The 10,179-nt window shown below is 38.4% G+C and overlaps 1 pseudogene; it reads right to left on the bottom strand.

Annotated features, from left to right (window-relative positions):
• Positions 1-4,550: 4,550 nt before the first annotated feature.
• Positions 4,551-5,624, bottom strand: LOC106632911 (annotated as a pseudogene).
• Positions 5,625-10,179: the final 4,555 nt, after the last annotated feature.

Raw genomic sequence — 10,179 nt, 5'->3', positions numbered from 1 at the left:
TTTAAAAACACGATTTACAACCTGAATAGGTGATAAAGTGATAGATCTTTCAGCCCAATTCTACTTTTTCTGCATAATCCATCATACAAAATGTAATCAAATGGAAAAGTCTCTTTTTAAAACTTGTTTTATTAGTTTTAATCTTTTAACTTTACAGGGAGTGCAGAATTATTAGGCAAATGAGTATTTTGTCCACATCATCCTCTTCATGCATGTTGTCTTACTCCAAGCTGTATAGGCTCAAAAGCCTACTACCAATTAAGCATATTAGGTGATGTGCATCTCTGTAATGAGAAGGGGTGTGGTCTAATGACATCAACACCCTATATCAGGTGTGCATAATTATTAGGCAACGTCCTTTCCTTTGGCAAAATGGGTCAAAAGAAGGACTTGACAGGCTCAGAAAAGTCAAAAATAGTGAGATATCTTGCAGAGGGATGCAGCAGTCTCAAAATTGCAAAGCTTCTGAAGCGTGATCATCGAACAATCAAGCGTTTCATTCAAAATAGTCAACAGGGTCGCAAGAAGCGTGTGGAAAAACCAAGGCGCAAAATAACTGCCCATGAACTGAGAAAAGTCAAGCGTGCAGCTGCCAAGATGCCACTTGCCACCAGTTTGGCCATATTTCAGAGCTGCAACATCACTGGAGTGCCCAAAAGCACAAGGTGTGCAATACTCAGAGACATGGCCAAGGTAAGAAAGGCTGAAAGACGACCACCACTGAACAAGACACACAAGCTGAAACGTCAAGACTGGGCCAAGAAATATCTCAAGACTGGTTTTCTAAGGTTTTATGGACTGATGAAATGAGAGTGAGTCTTGATGGGCCAGATGGATGGGCCCGTGGCTGGATTGGTAAAGGGCAGAGAGCTCCAGTCCGACTCAGACGCCAGCAAGGTGGAGGTGGAGTACTGGTTTGGGCTGGTATCATCAAAGATGAGCTTGTGGGGCCTTTTCGGGTTGAGGATGGAGTCAAGCTCAACTCCCAGTCCTACTGCCAGTTTCTGGAAGACACCTTCTTCAAGCAGTGGTACAGGAAGAAGTCTGCATCCTTCAAGAAAAACATGATTTTCATGCAGGACAATGCTCCATCACACGCGTCCAAGTACTCCACAGCGTGGCTGGCAAGAAAGGGTATAAAAGAAGAAAAACTAATGACATGGCCACCTTGTTCACCTGATCTGAACCCCATTGAGAACCTATGTGTTACACCCCAGACCAGGGAACCGGCGTGCGACATAAGGAAAATAAAAATAAGGAAAAATGCCCCCCACACTCCCTGCTCTCAAGGAGGACGAACCAACAAAAAACAGCTACCACGGATTTCACAACAGCCAGTCAGTTTATTGAGTCCCAAAAGGTAGCAGGCATCAGGGTGAGCATGGCCAAAACAACAAACAAAAACTCTAGAAATGAAATGCAGCTGGCTTACCTTCACAGAAAACCCCAAATGAAAATTACAGGTGTCTTACCTGCCTCCCTAACCAAAAACAGGAGAAAAGGTTCCCAAAGAAAAATGGCTTCTCACCCCTACAGCTAACGAGTTAAAAAAGTATCGACAACTATTTACATCTATATACAACAAACTATTTACAACACGGGGGGAGATCACGACCATGACAAACTGAAACACAGGGCTTAAATACATAGAGGGAGCAATCAGGGAATGGACAACAGGAGGGAAACACAGCTGGGGCAAATCAGAACTGACGAGACAAGGAAGCGTAAACTGAACACACTGAGATAAGACAGACCTTCAAAGTAAAACAGGAAACACATAACAGTCACGCCTAAAACAAAACACTGACAACATCGAATCGTAACATTTCCCCCCACCCAAAAATCAAACATTTACCCCCAAGTGAAATGTTTGATTCACACAGACGAAGACCGGACGGGCCCCATGGACCCTCCAGCGACGACGGAAGGCTGAAGCGGTCCCTCAGACCCTCCAGCGAAGACGGATGAAGGCTGAAGCGGTCCCTCGGACCCTCCAGCGAAGCAGACGAAGGCTGAAGCGGTCCCTCGGACCCTCCAGCGAAGCCAGACGAAGGCTGAAGCGGTCCCTCGGACCCTCCAGCGAAGACAGACGAAGGCCGGACAGGCCCCTCGGACCCTCCAGCGAAGACAGACGAAGGCTGAAGCGGTCCCTCAGACCCTCCAGCGTATCCCAGACGAGCCCCCATTTATGTTACACCCCAGACCAGGGAACCGGCGTGCGACATAAGGAAAATAAAAATAAGGAAAAAATGCCCCCCACACTCCCTGCTCTCAAGGAGGACGAACCAACAAAAAACAGCTACCACGGATTTCACAACAGCCAGTCAGTTTATTGAGTCCCAAAAGGTAGCAGGCATCAGGGTGAGCATGGCCAAAACAAACAAAAACTCTAGAAATGAAATGCAGCTGGCTTACCTTCACAGAAAACCCCAAATGAAAATTACAGGTGTCTTACCTGCCTCCCTAACCAAAAACAGGAGAAAAGGTTCCCAAAGAAAAATGGCTTCTAACGCCTACAGCTAACGAGTTAAAAAAGTATCGACAACTATTTACATCTATATACAACAAACTATTTACAACACGGGGGGAGATCACGACCATGACAAACTGAAACACAGGGCTTAAATACATAGAGGGAGCAATCAGGGAATGGACAACAGGAGGGAAACACAGCTGGGGCAAATCAGAACTGACGAGACAAGGAAGCGTAAACTGAACACACTGAGATAAGACAGACCTTCAAAGTAAAACAGGAAACACATAACAGTCACGCCTAAAACAAAACACTGACAACATCGAATCGTAAACCTGTGGTCCATCATCAAATGTGAGATTTACAAGGAGGGAAAACAGTACACCTCTCTGAACAGTGTCTGGGAGTCTGTGGTTGCTGCTGCACGCAATGTTGATGGTGAACAGATCAAAACACTGACAGAATCCATGGATGGCAGGCTTTTGAGTGTCCTTGCAAAGAAAGGTGGCTATATTGGTCGCTGATTTGTTTTTGTTTTGTTTTTGAATGTCAGAAATGTATATTTGTGAATGTGGAGATGTTATATTGGTTTCACTGGTAAAAATAAATAATTGAAATGGGTATATATTTGTTTTTTGTTAAGTTGCCTAATAATTATGCACAGTAATAGTCACCTGCACACACAGATATCCCCCTAAAATAGCTAAAACTAAAAACTACTTCCAAAAACATTCAGCTTTGATATTAATGAGTTTTTTGGGTTCATTGAGAACATGGTTGTTGTTCAATAATAAAATTATTCCTCAAAAATACAACTTGCCTAATAATTCTGCACTCCCTGTATGCATCAAGCAAAGATTTATTATATGCAACATTCTCTGACTGGAAGAAATTTGTTTAACATTTAAACCTATTTTCTGCACATTCCAGCACATAAAATAAAATATTTTTTGTGTTTACACTCACTCTTTCAAATAGATGCAAGTAAAACACAGCAGAAAATAAATAAAGTCAAAGACTCAGCGGTCCTGTTGCTCTATTTTCACCTGTAAAGCAGGAGTGGGGTAGGCGGAGGTTTACCCTGGTGCAGGTGTGCCGCGGTCAGTTGAAGAATCCGCGAGTTTCTCTGTGAGTTTCCCATTACGTCGTTGCGCACTCGGTGCTTGCTTGGAAGTTTAGGGTTTTTTTCGCTGTAAAAGAAGTTTTCTTCCCACGCACAACGGACACTAATGTTTTTGTCACTTTTTATGGAATCAAACTCAAAGTAAGGTCAGTACTTCCACGCTTTAAACGCTGCACGCTCATACTCTCTCCCGCACTCGATATATGATCCATTGTTGATCTGCACACAGCTGTTGTCACAAATGTCGCACTCGCTTACGTCACTGTCATGAGACATTCTCGCACAAAAATCGCGTTACTAAAACCGTTTTTGCAATAGTAATATCTTACTTTACTTGTTACTTGAAAAAAGTAACCAGATTACAGTAACGCGTTACTGCCCATCTCTGATGGTGACAGACATTAAAAATGGTCAGTGCCAATAAGATTTGATGGCACGAAAGACTACACAGGGTGCAGAAAAAATTTAAGTGAATAACCTATAAAATCATGACAACAGAGATAGTGTCTGTTTATAGTATATTATAATTATATATAATATCATATTTTAGATATCATCTGTGTATCTAGAAATTACTGAAGAAGAGCAAAATCAGAAACTAAATATGATCACAGCTGCTAGGAATAGATATTGTTATGAAAAGGGTAAAGCTATTGCATTATTTTAATGCATATCATATGTTCAGCAAGCAGGATAAGTAGGTTAATCAGTTTAAGTATTATGTACTATTGGTATACTAACTATAACCCTCTCTTTGTACAGTATACAGTAGACACACAAGTATATAAAATAATACAGACATATATAAATGCAATGCAAGTTAATAAAGGTACATCAGTACTCTACAGTATAATATTATAGTGTAATATTTATATAAACAATAATGATAATAATAAAAACAACAACAGGTGTAATGTATATCACCTGTAAAAACAAAAAACTGCACTGAAGAGAAGTCAGATCTTTAAACTTAGATTACAAAGGAAATTATTGCACTTCCAGCATCAGCTCTGACAGATAATTTAAATTTGCTCTGACAAAACAACCTCCTGAGGTGTTGAGAGATTTCTTTCATTTTCAGTCCATATACAATTGGATTAAAGAGAGGATGATACAAAACCACTTGTAAAGTCATTATGAAACGTGTATTTTGGGATAAATTAATTTCCACTCGAGTTATAATTATATCATATGAACACAAACATGAGAAGCTGATCAAAACGAGCAGGTGAGGTAAACAGGTCTGTGCAGCTTTTTTCCTGACCTCTCTGCAGCTTCGATAGCATATTATAAATATTTTTGTGTATGTAAAAAGTATAAAAAGCAAAGGAAGAAATACGGTGTTAAGTAAAATAAACACACCATATATGATATATGTTATTTTTGGGGTCACAGTAAAGCTTGGAAATTGCATTGTTACAAAAAATTCCATTTAAAGTGAAACTGCAGATTTGTGAAGTGTTTATAATTACAGCTGATGGCACAAGCTGACAAGCAGGCAGAAGCCAAGTTAAAACCAGCAAAACTGTGACTGTTGTTTTTCTCATAATAGTATGATATTGCAAAGGTTTAGATATGGACACATACCTGTCATAAGCCATGGATGCCAAGAGAAAGAACTCTGAACCAGTTAAAGAGTAATAAATAAATCCTTGAAAACTGCACTGTGAATGAGTTGTAATCTGCTTCTCAGATAAAAAGTCCATCAAAAGTTTGGGGTAGATATTTGTACTGAACATAACAGAGTTGAACAACAAAGCTGCAATGAAAATATACATAGGCTCATGGAGGCTTTTCTTAATCCTGATGAGGCAAACTATGGTTGAATTACTGCAGAGTATCAGAATATAAGCAGTAAACATGATAGCAAAATACAGAAATTTGTATTTATCCAATTCAATGTGCCCACCAAAAGTTATATATGTCACATTAAATTCATTATCAATTGCCATGAAGTTAAATGGTTTGTAAGCAGACTGAAATCTAAATGTAAGCAACACACACAATACAGTGAAAGAAATTTTGTACCACTTGTTTACCCTTTTGCATAACCATCAAGTGTTATATTTGTTAAATTCAGTTCATCATTGACTAATAAAACCAAATGTCTAACATTAGTACATCAGTCAGACTATATTACAGGCAGAAAGAACAAGATGAGATCAGAATTTCATAGAAACACAAGACACCAGGTGTGTCTTCAATGATCCACCGTCATCTTGACATGTGAAAACATGACAGTGAAATGTAGTGGAAGTTAGTGGAAGGACCTTATGAATCATTTTTCTCTCTCTCTGTGGATCTCATTACGTCAAGAGAGTGACTGCAATGTGACCAGTTCCTCCAAGCCCTAGAGGCCCTGACCTGTAGGCCTTATTAATGTTTGTGCAAATGTTGTCTTGAAAATTTTCTTCCTCCAATTCAATTTTTGATATGTTGCTATATATGTTACATTTAAATCAATATTTTGGTTATGACTGAAATAGTACCGTCAGCTGCACAACCAACAAACTCTGCATAATGACTTCATGGAGATCCTTTGTGACTGCAGGATGTGGCAGACAGCAGTCTTGGTGTCTAGCTGTAATTTAATAAGTTGAAAAAAAGGGGGTGCATAACTCAGCTTTGCTGGAAAGGCTGAAGTTAACCAAATAGTTGATACACTCAGTGTACTCAGTTTTTCTGTTAGTCTACCAATGCTCTAAATCTGGTTCATTTCTTTTTTATTTAGATAATTGTAGCTTTCACTCTATAACAGTGGTATTTAGTGGCTTAATGAAAACTTGATGAACAAGATCTGCTGTTACCAGTAGTTTCATTTGTCAGTGATTTTGAGAGCTGAAAATGAAAGTCAGTTTTTGATTTACTTTTGTTTTTAGATTGTTTCCATGTGCAGCTAAAAATCTGATGGTTGGAGTAACAGGATGGAAGGTGGATGTGAAGTTTTATAGTCCCACTTGGGATAAAAAAAATACTACTTACTGATACTAGTTGTCCTCATAATTCCTATCACAGCAATAATGGTCTACTCGGTTTCTCTGCAGAGAAATGTGAAAACTTGCTTTTCCATATTTTTTCCCCTTTACTTCCACCTACTCAATCCAACTACTGGCTGATGGCTTCCAATTTTTTACGCTTTGCCTCCCCAAAGCATGACATGGACACACAAGTTGCAGTAAGCTGCAGTAAGCTGCAGTAAGCTGCAGTAACAGCAGCGGAGATTTTTTATGTCAAGCCAACATGAAAATAATCAAAGGAACATGTTTAAACAGACATCACTAACACATTTACATGCAAATACATATGAGCCATCTTGCTTAAATGCTTCTGCCATAGAAGGACCCTGGAATGTATTTTACACCTTCATTTTTGAGTAGTGACTTTATGGATTTAATTATGTATATATTATCTCACCATGGTGGTATTGCAACTTCTGCATGCGTGCTCATTGCACGCTTTGTTTATCCAAAGCAGGAAATGGACATGGTGGGCTGGAGTGTCGGTTACACGCTAATGTTGTGGAAAGAGTTATTTATTAAACCAGGAGAACATCGATTCTCTATTCATCTATTCTCAGATCTCATAAATAAAACTGAGATAATTCACAAAATTAACGATATAGGCTACTTCATTTCAAGAAAAATTACCAGCAACATAGAACTGCTGTAAGTTTTGTTGTCACAGTTGGCTGGCTCGCTTTTAATCTTTTGTACCTCATTACAATCTAACACTTTATTTTTTCAAGAGTACACTGTTGAAAAGCAGATAAAAGTCTGATTTGATCAACTCTGGAGATTATTTTCAGTGGCTTTAGTAATGAATAAGTTAATTGTCTGTTTTATAAGTTGATTATTTAAGGCAGTGACTTTCAGTTGTGCTGCACAAAGGCGGCTGTCATTGAGGATGCTATTAAATTTAAGATTGATCATAGTCTGAGATTACCAAAAAGCACCTCTGAATGACACAGAAAATCATTTCTGCCTGTAGCAATCTCCCTGTACAACTCATCCTAAAATACTGTATACGCCAATAGCTACACGCTTTTTGCACATGCTCTTTTTTCTTATTCAGATATTTATTAGTAAGTGACTTATATGTATGTATATATTGTATATATTGTGCTATTTCTTACTTCTTGTATTGTCTTTTTTTGTTACTGTTTGTACTGGAGCACTGTAACCAACATAATTTCCCCTACGCATCAATAAAGTATTCTGATTCTGATTCTGATAGTCGGCATAGTCACATCAGAAGTATATTGTTCTGAGTTCAGTGAAATTGCTGTGAAGCTCAGTTTTTCAAATATGCAGGGCACTGTATTCTTAATGGACTGCTTGGTGGTGTACTGTTTGTTTAGCACTTTTGCCTCACAGTAAGATATTTCTTTGTTTTGTGTAGAGTGCACGCATGTTCTTTCTGTGCCTGTATGTGTCTTCTTGGGGTACTCTTTCATATCACAGGCCTAAAGTCATGCATGGTGATTCTAAGGTAGTCATGCAGGTGAGGTAAAAAAAAAAGTAGTTTAAATGTAAACTTCTGCATGGTTACCTAGAAAAGCGCTATATAAAATTGAATAGCTTCCATTTACCATAGTTGAGTATGGAAAGCAGTAATCACACTGGACTTTTGGGGTAAAAAATGTCCTGTTCTAACATGGTACAGAAGAGATTGTATATGTTACAAACAAGCCTCCATGTTGACTTGTGAGGCCTGTATGACAGCCATACAGATAATATTGTATCTGTACAGCAGTGGGGTGTGTGATAGCTTTGACAAGGTCCCAGAAAAAAAAGATCTGTTGATGGGTGTGGTGACCTATTCTTGACTGAATGTTTCTTCCATTGAAAACGCTTTGTCCTTGATCCTATTTACAATGAAGGGAGGATATCAGTGTGTACATTGTAATTCTAGAATTCTGAGGTCAAAGATTTATCAATTAATAGTTAATAATAGGACATGATATGTGCTTTTGTTTTAACAGTATTGAAAATTATGAACACTTCTTTATTATCCTTTTTAATCTTTATTGACCTGGTATTGTCATGGTTCTGGGTCCGTTGGACCCAGTATTTTGAGTTCATTATGTTTTGGTACTTTTGCATCATGGATTTTACTTTATGTTTCTCTGGTACTTGGTGTTTCAGTTATCTTGGTGTTTTTCTATATTATGATTTATGATCTGATACTGTTGTGATTATGATTATCATTTAGTAGCCTTTGGTCAGTGTCAAGTCTGTCTCTGTCTAGTCTGTGTCTTAGTAAAGTGTGTTTTGTTTCCTGTTTTACTTTGAAGGTTCTTGTTCCTGTCTGATGTTAGTATGTGCAGCTTTGTTCCCCCTGTCTCGTTAGCCCTGATCTCTCCCAGCTGTGTCTCCCTGTTGCCGATTCCCCCGTTACTACCCTGTGTATTTAAGCCCTGTGTTTTCCCATGCCCAGTGTCGCGTCGTACCATCAGATTATGCCTGTGTGTCCTTGGTCTCAGTGTTCCATCATCACTTCATGTTTGTTTTCCTGTCAGCAATAAAGCTGAGGTTTTTGAGTTTCAATTCTGTGTTCGGATCCTCATCTCTGCCTGCCCGCACACAGAGCCCTGACAGGTATAGTGATAGACGTGAAAAGTTATGAATGCTCATATAAAGTATAATAGAATCCTTCAAGCTTGGGTCCTCTACCAGAGGCCTGGGAGCTATTTCTGCAGAGCACAATATACATAAATACCAGAGATTTATATGAATTTAACATAAATACACATACGTATCTGAAAAGTACCTCAGTTCCACACAGACACATGTCATTATTTAATAGACTATTTAACTCAAAAATTTGCTAATGATAATCTTTTATATGTACAGTATCTGCTCTACAAAGAAATCTCTACTCTGGAGAGAAGTCAGGCCTTTGAACTTGAATCACAAAGGAAATGACCGCACTTCCAACATTCGTTTTGACACATAAGACGCAATGACAAAACAACCTCCTGAGGTGTTGAGAGATTTCTTTCATTTTCAGTCCATATACAATTGGATTAAAGAGAGGATGATACAAAACCACTTGTAAAGTCATTATGAAACGTGCAGTTTGGGATAAATTAATTTCCACTCAAGTTATAATTCTATCATATGAACACAAACATGAGAAACTGATCAAAACGAGCAGGTGAGGTAAACAGGTCTGTGCAGCTTTTTTCCTGACCTCTCTGCAGCTTCAATAGCATATTATAAATATTTTTGTGTATGAAAAATAAAGGAAGGAATAGAGTGTTAAGTAGAATTAATACACCATACATTAAATATGGTGTTTCCACAGTTATACGCAGTAAAGCTTGGAAATTGCATTGTTACAAAAAATTCCATTTAAAGTGAAACTGCAGATTTGTGAAGTGTTTATAATTACAGCTGATGGCACAAGCTCACAAGTAGGCAGAAGCTAAAACCAATAAAATTTTGACAGCTGCTTTTATAATACTATATAATATAGTATTATATTGCAAAGGTTTAGATATGGACACATACCTGTCATAAGCCATGGATGCCAAGAGAAAGAACTCTGAACCAGTTAAAGAGTAATAAATAAATCCTTGAAA

Source organism: Haplochromis burtoni, unplaced genomic scaffold, assembly GCF_018398535.1.
Source record: "Haplochromis burtoni strain Fernald_Lab_line unplaced genomic scaffold, NCSU_Asbu1 Contig_1619, whole genome shotgun sequence".
NCBI classification, from domain to species: Eukaryota; Metazoa; Chordata; class Actinopteri; order Cichliformes; family Cichlidae; genus Haplochromis; species Haplochromis burtoni.
This window is presented reverse-complemented; position numbering and strand designations above follow the sequence as displayed.